The 15,400-nt window shown below is 32.5% G+C and overlaps 1 protein-coding gene across 5 annotated transcripts in view; it reads right to left on the minus strand.

The window, feature by feature from the left end:
* Positions 1 to 15,400, minus strand: part of LOC143054956 (uncharacterized) — a 58,626-nt gene extending 43,226 nt beyond the window's left edge. For 4 of the 5 annotated variants that reach the window (XM_076228077.1, XM_076228069.1, XM_076228086.1 and 1 more), the window contains exon 1: positions 15,269 to 15,400. The gene's annotated coding sequence lies outside the window, so the exon portion shown is untranslated. Of the gene's footprint in view, positions 1 to 5,235; positions 5,306 to 15,268 lie in introns of those variants that run through there. The other variant, XM_076228061.1, reaches the window with a different exon arrangement.

The raw sequence follows: 15,400 nt of genomic DNA on the forward strand, positions 1-15,400 counted from the left end.
AACACAGAAACAGCTACTGCTAGTAGGGGGAGACGGAGACGTCAGCTACCAGCATATCTTGCAGATTACGTGCAAGATTGGGAGTTAGAATAGACCATTCGCTGAAGTATATTGGTAATGTATATATGTATAGTAATTGGTTCATGGTTTTTAATATTATTTGTATTCATTGAATGTTAGTATTCACTGAATTTTTGCAGTATGGATGAAGACTTGGACTATGAAGACTACATCTCAGACAAAGATGAAACAGAAGCACAGGAGACTAGAGCAAAACATATTAATGGGGCAACTTTAATAAAGAAAAGAGGCCGTAGCTGTCCTTTGTGTAAAGGTAAATTCACACACCCTAGAAGGCACACTCTTCGTGCACATTTGCCATGGTATTTATACCCAAGTACAGCATGCTGGAGTTGCAAACTTCAATTCGGCCAAGCAAGGTTTGTACAAATACACATGATCGAAGTTCACTCCTCAGATGATGTCGGCTGTAGGTACACAGATGAACAGTATGAACAGAAGTGGGTTGAGTTAGTTAATGGCTACTTAAAGCAAATATCAAATGCATTTGGTTTCAAAGAAGTTTCACAAGCCTGTGATTATGTAAACCAAAACATAAGATTTAGAGAGTCATGCCACCAATCCACCTTCCTGGATGAAGACATTTCTCCCATTCTGTCATTCAACCGTATAAACCATTTAGAACCGGATACAGCCTACATGAAACCATACCCAGCCGTCTCTCTATCTTCTCTTCTTCATTGGAAAGTACTTTCATTACTCACTTTGGATTCTGGTTACCTTGATACGTCTACAGAACAACGTCTACAACTATACATACCTCCAGTTAAAATCAACTTTGTGGATTCACATTTCCATTTGGAAAAATTAAGGAGGAGAGTCGGATCTTCTGACTTTCCGCAATTTAACACTGATAAAGACCAGATAAAAAACTTTCTTCAATTTGGAATTTCAAACTACTGTTTCCCTAAGAAATGGCCAAGCAGTTCTGAACGCGAAAAAATTAGAGAAGATAAAAGGGTAAGATTGACATTCGGCTTACATCCTAGAACAGTCAACTATGAAAGCCCAAGAACTCTGCAGATATGGCTAGAGGACTTAGAGGGATTGTTGGACTCCAAGAAAGTAGTTGCGGTAGGAGAATGTGGGTTAGATATAACTGACAGACCATCGTCAAAAGATTTTGAGAAACAAAAAGATATCCTGAGAAAGCAGGCAAGAATTGCAAAACAGAAAAGATTACCTGTGGTCATACATTGTCGGGGAAACTATGACACATCCAACGAATGCCTCAGATGTCTCACAGCAAACTTACCTGCAGACCACCATATCCACAGACACTGCTTCAATGGATCGTATGCGGAATATATCAAATGGAAAATTGCATTTCCAGAAGTAAAATTCGGAATATCCCCTTTCCTACTCAATGAGATAAAATATCCCCAATTCAGGGAATTAGTATGCAAGATGGAACTAGGGGATCTGCTATTGGAAACAGACGCACCATATCTACCAGGAGCAGATGAAAGTACTGGTTCTCCATTGTTGGTGAAAGATTTGGCTGAAAAGATAGCCAACCTCCACAATGTCTCCACAGAGGAGGTGGCCAGGATAACAACAGATAATGCCAAGAAGTTATACAAAATAAAAGAACTGTAGCTAACATATTACTTTATGTATAGGATAGGTTTTAGTGTACAGAAGGACAAGTTTTACCATTGATTGTTGGATAATTTTGTGTTGCGATATTTTTAATCTGTGGACATGTATATAGTCTTATAGTGGAATTATATGGAGATGATCACTCTTGCTGAAAACGGGGAGGAATGTTGTATTGATAAAGTTGGTATTTAGTCATACCGGAAACCGGAAATATAGAACAGCTGACAGCGGGAACTTGACGATTTGAATCAGTTACTTGCAAACAACCTCTGTGTCTAGACGTATACTTAGAACTAGAGACTTGATTGATAACCTAGTTGGTTGGATACTCCCGACTAAAAGGTAACTCATATATTCACACATTCACACATACTCATTCATTCACCATTCGCCCATTTACAACAATACTATGTCAACAGACATGTGTCTATATACTATGTCAACAGACATATGTCTATATACTATGTAAACAGACATCTGTATATATACTATGTCAACAGACATGTGTCTATATACTATGTCAACAGACATGTGTCTATTTACTTTGTCAACAGACATCTGTCTATATACTATGTCAACCGACATGTGACTATATACTATGTCAACAGACATGTATCTATATACTATGTAAACAGACATGTGTCTATATACTATGTCAACAGACATGTGACTATATACTATGTCAACAGACATGTCTATTTACTTTTTCAACAGACATGTGTCTGTGCAATATGTCAACAGACATGTGTATATGCAATATGTCAACAGATATGTCTATCTACTATGCCAATATACATGTGTCTAGCTACTATGTCAACAGACATGTGTCTATCATCTATGTCAACATACAAGTGTCTACGCAATATGTCAACAGACATTTGTCTATCATCTATGTCAACATACAAGTGTCTATGCAATATGTCAACAGACATGTGTCTATACAAAAATTCAACAGACATGTGACTATATACTATGTCAACATACAAGTGTCTACGCAATATGTCAACTGACATGTGTCTATACAATAATTCAACAGACATGTGTCTATACAGTAATTCAACAGACATGTGTCTATATATTATGTCAACAGACATGTGTCTATATACTATGTCAACAGACATGCGACTATATACTATGTCAACAGACATGTGTCTATTTACTTTGTCAACAGACATGTGTCTATATACTATGTCAACAGACATGTGACTATATACTATGTCAACAGACATGTATCTATATACTATGTCAACAGACATGTGTCTATATACTATGTCAACAGACATGTGACTATATACTTTGTCAACAGACATGTGTCTATTTACTTTGTCAACAGACATGTGTCTGTGCAATATGTCAACAGACATGTGTCTATGCAATATGTTAACAGACATGTGTCTATGCAATATGTCAACAGACATGTCTATCTACTATGTCAACAGACATGTGTATATATACTATGTCAACAGACATGTGTTTATATACTATGCCAACAGACATTTGTCTATTTACTATGCCAACAGACATGTGTCTATATACTATGCCAACAGACATTTGTCTATTTACTATGCCTACAGACATGTGTGTTTACGCTATGGCAAAAGACAGGTTATTATACAAGATGTCAACTTGAACCTCTTATAATATCTCGAGACTATAATATTTTCGAGTAAATTAAACAGCTCATAAAAGATATCGGGAACAGTTCTGTTATTTGCAGATATTCATTGAAAAGGAATCCATTTAAACTGGCACATGGTGAAACAGGCGAGAATACATTGTTATGTGAAATCCCTTCAACGGTTATGTAATCGTTACACATTTCGGCCACTTAGGCAGCAACCATTTGATTTTCTGGGGGGGGCTATGGTTTTTTTTTCTGGACAAATTATTTTTTTCGCCTGCTGCGAAAAACAACCTATTTTTTTTGCAACAAGTCGAAAACAATTTTTTTCTTTCAATTTTAGCATTACATATAGTGGCAGCTGAGGGTGAAACAAACAATTTTTTTTTCTCAGAATCAAAAACAAATTATTTTTTTCTCCAAAAACTGGAAACAAACTTTTTTTTCCAAAAAAAACCATAGCCCCCCCTAAAATATGTTTAACTAGTTAATTTACTGTGTAAATCACCATAATATATGCATGGTTTAATGTAGTAAATTATTTTTTTCTGCACAAAGGCGTTAAGATTTAAAACATGGTTCACGAAATACATCACAAACATGGCATCAATGAGGGGGGCCAATGAGCATGCGAATGCAAATGTAAATATATATGAACTTCCAATTTAAATTATAATTTTTATTAACTTTGTCCAAAAAAATAAAAATATTCTGACATAATTGACATATAAATGTGTTATAAAAGTCCTATTCAATAGGAGTGAAATTGAAAATCGCAGTTGCAAAAAGTGCACAAAAAGAAACGCATAAAGGTCCCATTCATTTATTTTAATTGAATAATTGAATAGTTAAGCAAAATATAGTTTATTTTAGGTGGTTACAGTATTTTAAATATACAATGTCGGTATTCATGAGCAATTTTGAAATTCGGCAAACATGAAAAATGAAGGTTGCAGATACCGTGCGATGACCCTCAAAGTACCCGGAATTAAAACCCCGCCCTCAATCATTTTACCAACTCACGCCATCGTTGCAACATAAACATCAAATGTTCACAAAGGTCTGAATACACATGGCAAAAAGATGGAGAACAGCCGTACAAGTTTGTCAAAATAAAGACTGAATTTTAAATTTGTCAAGTCTTTATACTAAACGAATTTATTAATTCCCAACAAAAAAAAAGCTCCAAAAATCTTACAGACAGTTGTTCTATACTAGTACACTTGTTCTATACTGATAGACATTTAATGAATAAACCTTATTTTGAAGATTGTAAAATGTTTATATGTTTCCTTTATTGATTTAATGACGCTACAATGCAACATCGTCATATTAGATTATTGGAATTAACAGCAAAGTGTTCTTCGAAATCAATGACTTAAAATCGACTCTTGATTCATACATGACACCACCGTATGTGTACGCCGATATTAAGCTATATATATATATATGTACATAAATAAAGAGATGTGGGTATGATTGTCAAAGAAAGAAGTAACCACTACAGCAAACAATACGTGGATTTAGACTGTTACTGTAAATACTGTGTAAAATAGAACTTAAAAGGAACGTGATGTACATGTTTAGCCTAAAATTGCATTTATATTTTTGAAATTTTCAATAGAAAATCAATCACTGGCACAATCATTAGTATTACATGTATTATAAATATTTACAATATAGAACAGCTCAATATAGAATTATATAATGTGATATTATTACGTTGGGGGAAACATAATATCAAGTAGCAAACAAGTATAACAAAAATACCCAACTCAAAGCTAATTTCAAAATCGGAAAGTCCATAACAACTAACACAATTAAACGCTGTATATTAATCAACAGAACAAGTGAAAAACAATTATAATATTCCTGAAAATTGGAAGAACTTTATCAATGAACTACTTAAATCTATTAAAAAGCTTTCTTACCTTTTCGGCAATGAGGGTTTAATAAAACAAATTAAACGACTGTTTAATATCAATGAGTTTTATTTGAAATCAATATGGATTCCAAAGAAACCTATCTGTTAAAACCAAAAATCAAAACGAGTTGTCTTTTAAATTAATTTCCAAAGAATATCGGATATCTTTGATGTAAGGGGCTTCTGTGTCGACCTAGAAACAATTATAGATACTATAGGTGTGATTTATACCTCTGGTGTCATCAAATGCAATCTGTGCTTATTTAAATTGTTCTTTTTCTATTACTTTCATGAAATTTTATCCTCATATTAAAAATAAAGTTCACCAATCAATGTACGATACACAAGTTTACACTGTACTTTTTGAGGATAGATGAAAAAAGATTGTCTGTGTCCCACTTATATATTTTAAGTTCACAGATTCAGATTCAATATTTTATTACAATAGCACATCTCAATTTCAATTTTAAGATGTCAATTTCGGTCGTGTACTGATCAGTTTACAGTATAGGTAATTAATATCAGGAATATATATTTAGTACATCGTACATCTGTATTATATATCGTATACAGATACTGTATAAATGGTAAGTGTTTTCACTGACGTGGGTTAATACTGAAACTTATATCCTACATTTTGGGTAAAATATCCCTTTATCAGACGAATTGTTTCAAAGGTTAATAACCTTCGGACGTATTCATCAATTCAGATGTAGGTGAATCAAAACATACATGTTTGTATCACACAAGTCTAGATAATTTAATTGCTTTTTACACATGGTTACAAAATGTGTACTTACAATATCTATATGTTGATGGTTACCTCAAAGACAGTCAGAACACAACCTAAACGGTTATCACTGAAAACCAAATCGTTTTGTACCGGATAGTAACAATAGGCTAAACGCATTAAGACAAAAGACTAAACCCATTAAATCAATAGGCTAAAGCAAAAATTTCGCACATATGTATTCTGTAAAAGCAAAGACAGGTTTGTAAAACTATCATATTATTATAGGCAGCATTTTACCTAATTTAGATTTTATCATATTATATTCTTAAATTTGCAATTGAATTTAAATATTTTTGTGAGTTAAAATTCAAAATTTCCAATATAAACCAAGTACGTAGTTTAACCCATTAATAGAGACCGAATTTATCGACCAGGAACAAAAATTGTAGAGATAATTCATAGTCAGGAAACCAACAGTCAGGTAAACAACAGTCAGGTAACCAACAGTCAGGAAACCAACAGTCAGGAAACCAACATGGCATGACTCCAGAATTGTGTAAAATTAATGCGAGATGACCCCAGATTGACATAGGTTTCTGGGTTTCGTCTTAAGTACCTGTGTTTAATTGCTCTCTTCTTTGTCAGTTGGTAAGCTCAATCCTTGATAATAATTCATTGGCTTCCTCGATACAATAGATTATCGTCAGTGGACTCATTTATTCATAGGTTAGAACCTTGGTATTGATAAATGATGTCCAGAGTAGAATCATTTATCTCAAGAGTTTATACGTAATCTTTACAACTATTTGTGCAATAAATAGCTATAGGAAGATGTGGTGTGAGTGCCAATGATACAACTCTTCATCCAAATAACAATTTATAAAAGTAAACCATTAAAGGTCAATGTACGGCCTTCAACACGGAGCCTTTGCTCACACCGAATATCAAGCTATAAATGGTCCTAAAATTACAAGTGTAAAACCATTCAAACGGGAAAACCAACAGTCTAATCTATATAAAAACGAGAAACGAGAAACACGTATAAATTAAACAAACAAACGACAACTACTGTACATCAAATTCATGACTTAGGACAGGTTCAAACATTTAAAAAGTTTACTTTCATCTGCTGAGCAAAACTGAATTGAATAAAAGGACAAGGCACATCTATGCTTAGTAGGTATACACAAATCTGCATAGGTAACTTATAAACCCGCGCGAACAAACGAGCGCTTCTTACAGTCTAATAACACACGTTCGAATCATCATGTTTCTAGATCGAGTTAAAATTCTATTTCTTTTATAAGTGCAAATATGAAAAAGACAAAACCCTTGTGATATTATAAAGAAAGCATTCCTGTGTTATTCAATGACAAATATCAGTTTACATTCGAATATAACCGATTAATTTATGTAGACTTTAACAGAAGATCTTCATCAACCGATATAATTTTATACACGAATTTATAAAATATCTCTTTCTCAGTCTCTTTCAAAACAAAGGATTTCGTATATAGAAATAAGAAGATGTGGTATGAATGTCAATGAGACAACTCTCCATCCAAGTCACAATTTATAAAAGCAAACTATTATAGGTGAAATTATGTTCTTCCGGGATATGTATATATCAATTGTTAAATTCAATTATTCTGATCAATTACGACAGACCTTGACATATTCATCTAACTTTAGAAATAACATGATTAAGAAGTCTGTAAAGATCGTTAGTAAACATGTTTATTTGGAATCTGGAAAGGAACACTTAGCTTGCTCTAAAATAAACAAAGAAGGGGAATTATACTTTGCTGGTTCATGGTCACGAAGGACAAAAAACACTTGAAGTCACACAACCTGCACATGTATCTGTCTCTTAAGTCAATTCTACTAAAACATGTTCGAAACATACGTATTTTATCCGTTTTACCGAAAATCAAAGAACTGACTTACAGTTAACTCGGATTGTCCAAAGATATGTTGACAGACGAGTTAATGATAGGGACTGCAATCTCACTGAATACGATAAGCAGCAACTGATTTAGTGGTGTTTAATTTAAGTGCAGTGTTAAAAAAGAAAAGCGAAAGATACCAGAGGGACATTCAAACGCATAAGTTGAATATTATTAGTAACATAGTGTGTTAGTGACCTAATATGATATATACAGGGTCAGTAAATTCCATATGGGATGAGAGCGAAGCTCGAACCCCATATGGAATGTACTTACCTCGAACCCCATATGGAATGTACTTACCCTGTATATATCATATTAGGTCACTAGCACACTATGTAATATGGCAAGCCGTTCTCGTCAAAACTATGTTTAAATCATTTTTCGAAAAATTTACACACTGAGAATTACAACAAAGTACACTGAGATTAAAAAACTTCAAAACGCACACTGAGAATTGAAAATTACACACTGAGAATTGAAAATTACACACTGAGAATTAAAAATTACACACTGAGATTTCATAAAGACGCACTGAGATTACAAAAATGAAAAACGCACACTGAGAATTGAAAATTACACACTGAGAATTGAAAATTACACACTGAGAATTGAAAATTACACACTGAGATTTCAAAAAGACACACTGAGAATAAATAAACTGAAAACACACACTGAGAATTTGAAATTACACACTGAGAATTTAAAATTACACACTGAGATTTGTGCGCACTTTTTATGCGCACATATCTAATTAGCATACTTAATCTGAATCTGTTACAAGCTTAAAACAACAAGGGGACAGAACTCGTTAGTCCTTCGATTTGGTTCCAAATTATTAATTAAAAAAACTTTAGAAATACAAGAACAAGAAAAATACCCACTAACTCTTATAACAAAATGGGTCATTCCAGTTAATATCTGCTAAAGGGGGATGGATGGTCCTTTCTGAGGGGTGTAAAATTTATACATCTTAGGGGTGAAATTTGGGGTTTTTTCATCTGACACGTACACTTAAACGCAAAAATTTCTGAGGGTCTTGCAGCAGTAAATAATTAAAAATAATTACATCTTAGGGGTTACAAAAAATACCTATTTCAGATCTTAGGGGTGCTTTGGAATGAAGACAGTTTCTTATCATGCATTATCTGGTATTGTATTTAAAATTCTGATGGGTACAATCCTTGCAGTAAAAAATTCTGATATGTCAATTTTTCCCATGAAAGCCCATCCACCCAATATGAACAGAAACTCTACATCTGATAGGTCTTAATTTATAGATCTGATAGGTAGTTTTTCATGATGTTTTTTTCTGATAGGTATGAAAAAAATCTCCCCATCCATCCCCACCTGTCAGAAATTAACTGGAATGGCCCAATATAACCAAATGGTGAAAAACTTTATTAAAATTATAAGAAAACATTGGAACAATCTGCAAAAGAATGCGGTGAAATTTTTACTCAAGTGTCTATTATAGCATATAAACGTAACAAAAATATAAAAGATTAACTAGCGAAATCGGGGAAACAGTTGGAAGACTTTTGGAAAGAGACCCACGGTTTTAAGTAAAAAAAAACATCCCGATACACTGGTAGTAATGATCTGAATTATAGGCAACAAACTTATGAATATGAGCGATGTTAAGTCTTGAAATTTGTTACGAATGTTGGTTGAAGGAATCACATTTCATTATAATGACAAGAGTTCTTGAGATCAAGATATTAATCTGTTGAATTATTCATCTCATGAATATTCATTAGTAATTTGCATATTAATCTCAGTGTGTATTTTTGAAATCTCAGTGTGTAATTAACAATTCTCAGTGTGTGTTTTTCAATTTATTTCATCTCGGAGTGTCTTTTTAAAATCTCAGTGTGTAATTTTGAATTCTCAGTGTGTGTTTTTTATTTTTTCAAATCTCAGTGTGTAATTTCGATTTCTCAGTGTGTTATTTTAGGTTTTTAAATCTCAGTGTGTATTTTTTTTCGAAAAAAGGGTTTAAACACAGTTTTGACGAGAACGGCTTGCCATAATGTAACACATTTATCTTACAGACTATCTTTATTTGTTGAATTTAGACTAAAGTTGCCTTATTTGCTATATTAACACATCTTCTTATTTCTGTAGAATTACAAAGTGTAAGATGTCAATTGTTAAACAAAATTCAAATCGTATACTCACTAAACATTAGATCAGTCAGTAGTTTTATAGTAAGATTTTAAGTTTCAGCATCTAGTTTAAAAAGTACATGTAGCCGCACTGGCCGGTTGGTGTTTAATGACATGTGTTTAGTCAGGTGGTTTCCAGTAAAACATAGGATTTTAAGTCCACAAGTACCTGAAGTACTTAATTATGCTTAATAGATCGTTAACATAATATGAAATAATTTTGGTCATAAAATTACTTGCTAACTTGCTTATTTCAAATCTCGATACATATTACTCAGAGCAAATATGACCCAACATAATAACATATAATCGATTATCGAATATCAAAAAAATGTATTTAGATGCGTATAATCAGTCACTCTGAAACGCATGTGGAAAGTTTAATTGTGTAGCAGTTGGTATGTTATCATGACGATAACCCTGTCAGAATGATTACCAAACTATTTGGAACCCGGCCTTCATCTTCCAAAAAACGCCACAATCAAAATAAACCAACTATTCGCGCATGGTTCATAATCGTTCCGTACGTGTTCTGCAATACTACAGTTATATTTAGTGATGGGGGAAAACGATAGTACTCACTACTACCATAAGAAACAATACTATCATTTTACATGTTTTATGAATTTACTTCTTCATAAAATAAAAAATCCAAGAAAAACAAGAAAGTGATGTGTGGTAGTCGTGCTCTTTATCATTCTGTTTAAAAATTCAAAGAGAACGACCATATTTCTTTTGAGTTGTTGCCATAGCAACCTTTATTTAAGAAGCATATTTGAAGACGAAAAAATCCTACTACTACATTCAATCCCAGCGTACCAAAGTTGACCTCCTTCACACGAGTGGGTACGCAAAAGGGCAAGATAACGCCAGGTACCAAAGTTGACCTCCTTCACACGAGTGGGTACGCAAAAGGGTAAGATAACGCCTGGGACCAAAGTTGACTTCCTTCACACGAGTGGGTACGCAAAAGGGCAAGATAACGCAAGGGAAATTAAAAACTACTATTTTCCTTGAACTGTTACGTGGTATAAGCGAAACGGATTTGACTTTTGAGTGTGAGATTGAAGTAAAACTACTACGAGATTTATGGCAGGAGTTAAAATAGGATAGCAAAACTTCGAATACCGTAAAGGTTATTTTCGTAAGGGATGCTGTTACGAACAACGCGGACATAGAACCAGAATTAAGAATTTCAACTTACAATACTCATTTGTCTTACATTCGTTTAAATAACAACAGATTTTAGGTGGGTTTCTAAAAGTGGTCCGGTAGCGAGGGAAACGATATTTGCTGTGATTATTTGTATTTTATTTTCCTGTCGAGATATGTTTATTTTCTACTCCATGTTGTTTGACTTTTGACTGTTTTCAGTGTCAATGGAGGTATCAATAATGCTTTTGTACGTGCATATAGATTCCTATTGACATGATTGACCACACGTTTATATGGAATGTGAGATCAACAAACGGTCAACAAAAATAATAATAGACGATTTCACGATCAATTATGCAATAGTTCTAGTGATATAAGTGTTCGCCAGAGAACTCTTGTTTCATTAATTACATTATTGATAACATTGTCCACGTCAAACTTAAACTGACCTTCAACTCTGGGTTGTAAACATAAGACGATAAGCAGGAGCTAATCTAAGTAATAAAAACCACAGGTGCCACAGGTGAAATGAATTTATATTTCCAAAACTTTTCAAATCGTGATTTTGTTATATCAACATGATAACCATGATTTTCGAATTCAGTAATAATTGTTCAGAGAAAACTTAACGATGTTACCATATCATATTATAAAAGCTTCAGATTTAAAGACTTATAAATAATGCCGAAATATATCCAAGTTCAAACAATCAGCTCACTAATTTCAAAACTATCAATCTTATCATTAATATTCATGATCATATTCATGGACAGTAAATGGTATATGAATTATTATAAAGTAATTTCAAGCTTATAATACAGAAACGATTTTCTGTGAAAAATTGAAAACCACTGACTATCATGACTATAGGCCTTTAATAGACCTCTAATTATGTTAATGGTGTCCAGCTAAATGCTGACATTTGAAATAATAACGGACACATAGACAACTGCCTTCTGTGTTAAAATATCTAATTTGTATCTCACTTTTGACCTTTAAGATGCTTATGGAGAATAACTGATTTAATTTCAAATTCAATAAATTATAAAGTATGCTAGGTATCCAGCAATGCTGGTAATGTTGTTTTTTTTTAACTAATAATCGTATGAAAGCTAGGATAAATGTCAGTTTTATATTTATTCCAGTTCAAACTTACATCAATGCGGATAGCGACACAAACATTGAGATATATTACATGACCATGATCTTAAACATTACTTTTGGTTACATTACTTCTGCCCGTGACAATCATAAGAAAGACTCCGTGAATGGAACATTAGTCTTTAAAAGTACGATTCAGGGCAACACCATACCACAATTCCTTTACGTCAAACTAATTTGACGAAAATTCACTTGAATCCAAACATTGCTTAACAAAAATTGTGATCAATATTCAAATCTTGCAGTTTTTATTTCTTTTCCAAAAAAAAAAAATCTTCTGACGAGAAAAAGCCAGCAACAATTCCGCTACAAGACCAAGTTTCGACCTTACCTTTATTTATTTCAGCCCCTGTCTGTGTACGGAGGCATTTGTCTTACCCTTTATCACGTGTATCAGGAATGATCATGAATCATTTATAGAAAAAAAAATGGAATTTTTATGGTCAAGTTCTTATATAAAGCACTTTAATGTGCAAATCGAGATAAATACATGTATAGACATATTGAACAGCAAATATTTTTGAAACTTCATTGTGTTAACAGGTTAATGTAAACAATTCTTGCATCTTAAAATTAGTTCACAACGAGTGATATGTTCACAACTTTGCATAACATAGAGGCGTAGGCATCATCCGTATTTTCTATAATGGATAGTGGCATTTTCACAACTTGGTGTGGAACAGGTGTATGCCATCACCCGTGTTTCCTTTAAAATCCAATGTAGGGTGGTATTTAATTAAAATTCGGTGATTCATGATGACCTTAAAGTCTTGGTTAATAAATATTAACTGCTTTTAATTATTATGGCGTGCAAAACTGCGATGTTACATATATGGAAATAGAACACACATATTCTGCCTGTTACAATTTGGTGTGTGTTTAAAATCAGTTTACTACGAAATAGACAAAGCTGTGTAAAGCAACTAGTTATATTTACCTTAAGAGGTATCTCTCTCTACATAAAACAAGTACGCAATTTTCATAATAAAGGATTGAGAATGTACAAGGTATAACACTTATTTGGTGTTGAAACCGTTTTTCACACCTCTAAACATTTCACTATTTTCTGATTTAATTAAAATATGTAGTTTGGTTTTAGTCGTTTTAACATATATTACGTGTCTCGTTTTGTCGATTTCAAAACCTATCTCTTAATACAGTATGCAATCGACTTGAGGTTATTCAAAAATCTAGATTGTAAAAAAATGGACTGAAAGCCTGCATTGTAAACTTGTTAAGACAGTGATGTCTACTAATATCACTTCAAGGCTATCACTTATTCGTCACTGTTTTATATAATCCTTATTGTATACTGAAGATTTGTACAAGCAGTGAAAGTGTTACATATATATACATGTATATGCATATAAAATAAATAGTGACCGAAAACCAAGAAGCAAGACGTTTTGATAGGATTCATGTCAAGAACATTGCAAAGAACTGTCAAATATTGCATTTTGCAACATTGAAATGACAAAATTAAAAGGATAAGAAGAAAAAACAATGTTAAGTGTCATTTCTTACTTTGCCACATACTTGTATCGTTTTAAAAGCCTTTTAAAGTTATTATTTGACCTTCTAAAAGCTACACAATATTATATTTATTTAGGATAAGGGTCATAAAATGCTATAAGAATTGACAAAATAAAATATTTACTCAATAAGTATTAAGGTTTAATAATTGCTAGTTATTTCTTATCGTTTTCTATTTTCATGTCAATGACTTTAACCGCATTTGTTTACATGTACATGTATACATAAATCTTAAATCCGTTTAAACTGATCGTGACCTTTAACTTATTCTAACAGAAATATAAAGTTCCGTTAAACCTTGACGACAATTCCCTTAGCTTACTAATACAATAATCCAAAAAAATTGTAGGGATTAGGTTTTGAAATACATGTATCAAGAATTATTCTTCAAGGGTAATGAAATATATTTTTTACGGTTGTTTACGTAACCTTACTTTGAATATTTAACACTGAGTGGCATTCGAATCGCAACATTAACCTTATGTTGAATTTATTTCTTGTTTAAATTTACGATTGCGAGTTGATCACGGTACTTTTAATATGAAAATCGGGTTTTTCAATAATAGAACAGATGTTCCTTCATATTCATTAATTTTGTTAGCAGCACAAAAACATAATAAAAACTACGTATTTTAAAACAAACACAATATTAATCTCTCTAATATACATACGTCATTTGGTTTTTTTAAATTTTCACTATACATAATAATAAATGATAATAAAAATTATAAATAATTATATTTATAAAACAAGATATATGTTGGTTCGTGTATTAGTATTGGTGTCGATGCACCTAGCTTTGACATAAATGTGAGAAGTCAATCGAGAGAAGTGTTGCTCTTGCAAATGAAAATGTGAGGACATCTAGATTAGCTGTACTTATAACACCAATATGTCGAACACTCTTAGGTACAGAGCACCTTAAAAAACCCAAATATTTTAAAAACTGTAGATCATTCATTTGAAATGTTTTATTCTACCTAGTCTTAAAACATATCTATTTTCGCTTTCTTTTTTGACATATGCTAATATGTCGAACACGCATAAGTTAGTATAGTAGCGTATCCAAATCCTACGTTAAAAAACCCAAATATTTCTAAAACTATAAATCATTCATTTGAAATGTTTTATTTCTACCAGAAAAATAACAGATATACATGTGTATATATGTCTCTGATTTTACCTTGTCTAAGACATGTCTATTTCGCTTTCTTGTTTTGACATATATGCGCCATATGAATTTTCAGAATTTACTTATTATATCAACATGTCTAGGTTTCTATTTTCATTTTTGGTTTAGAGCCATTTCACCTGTATATAAGGAATCACCTGTTTACCACTAACCTGATATATTAGCTGTCACTCCACATTATCACCATTGTGTAATCCAAAATATTTCATTAAAACATAAAACTCTTATTTATAATTATGTCCCTTTTATCTTGAAAATTTAAAATGTATACATGTAGATGTTCA

The sequence above is a fragment of the Mytilus galloprovincialis genome, chromosome 1 (genome assembly GCF_965363235.1).
Source record: "Mytilus galloprovincialis chromosome 1, xbMytGall1.hap1.1, whole genome shotgun sequence".
Classification (NCBI taxonomy): Eukaryota; Metazoa; Mollusca; class Bivalvia; order Mytilida; family Mytilidae; genus Mytilus; species Mytilus galloprovincialis.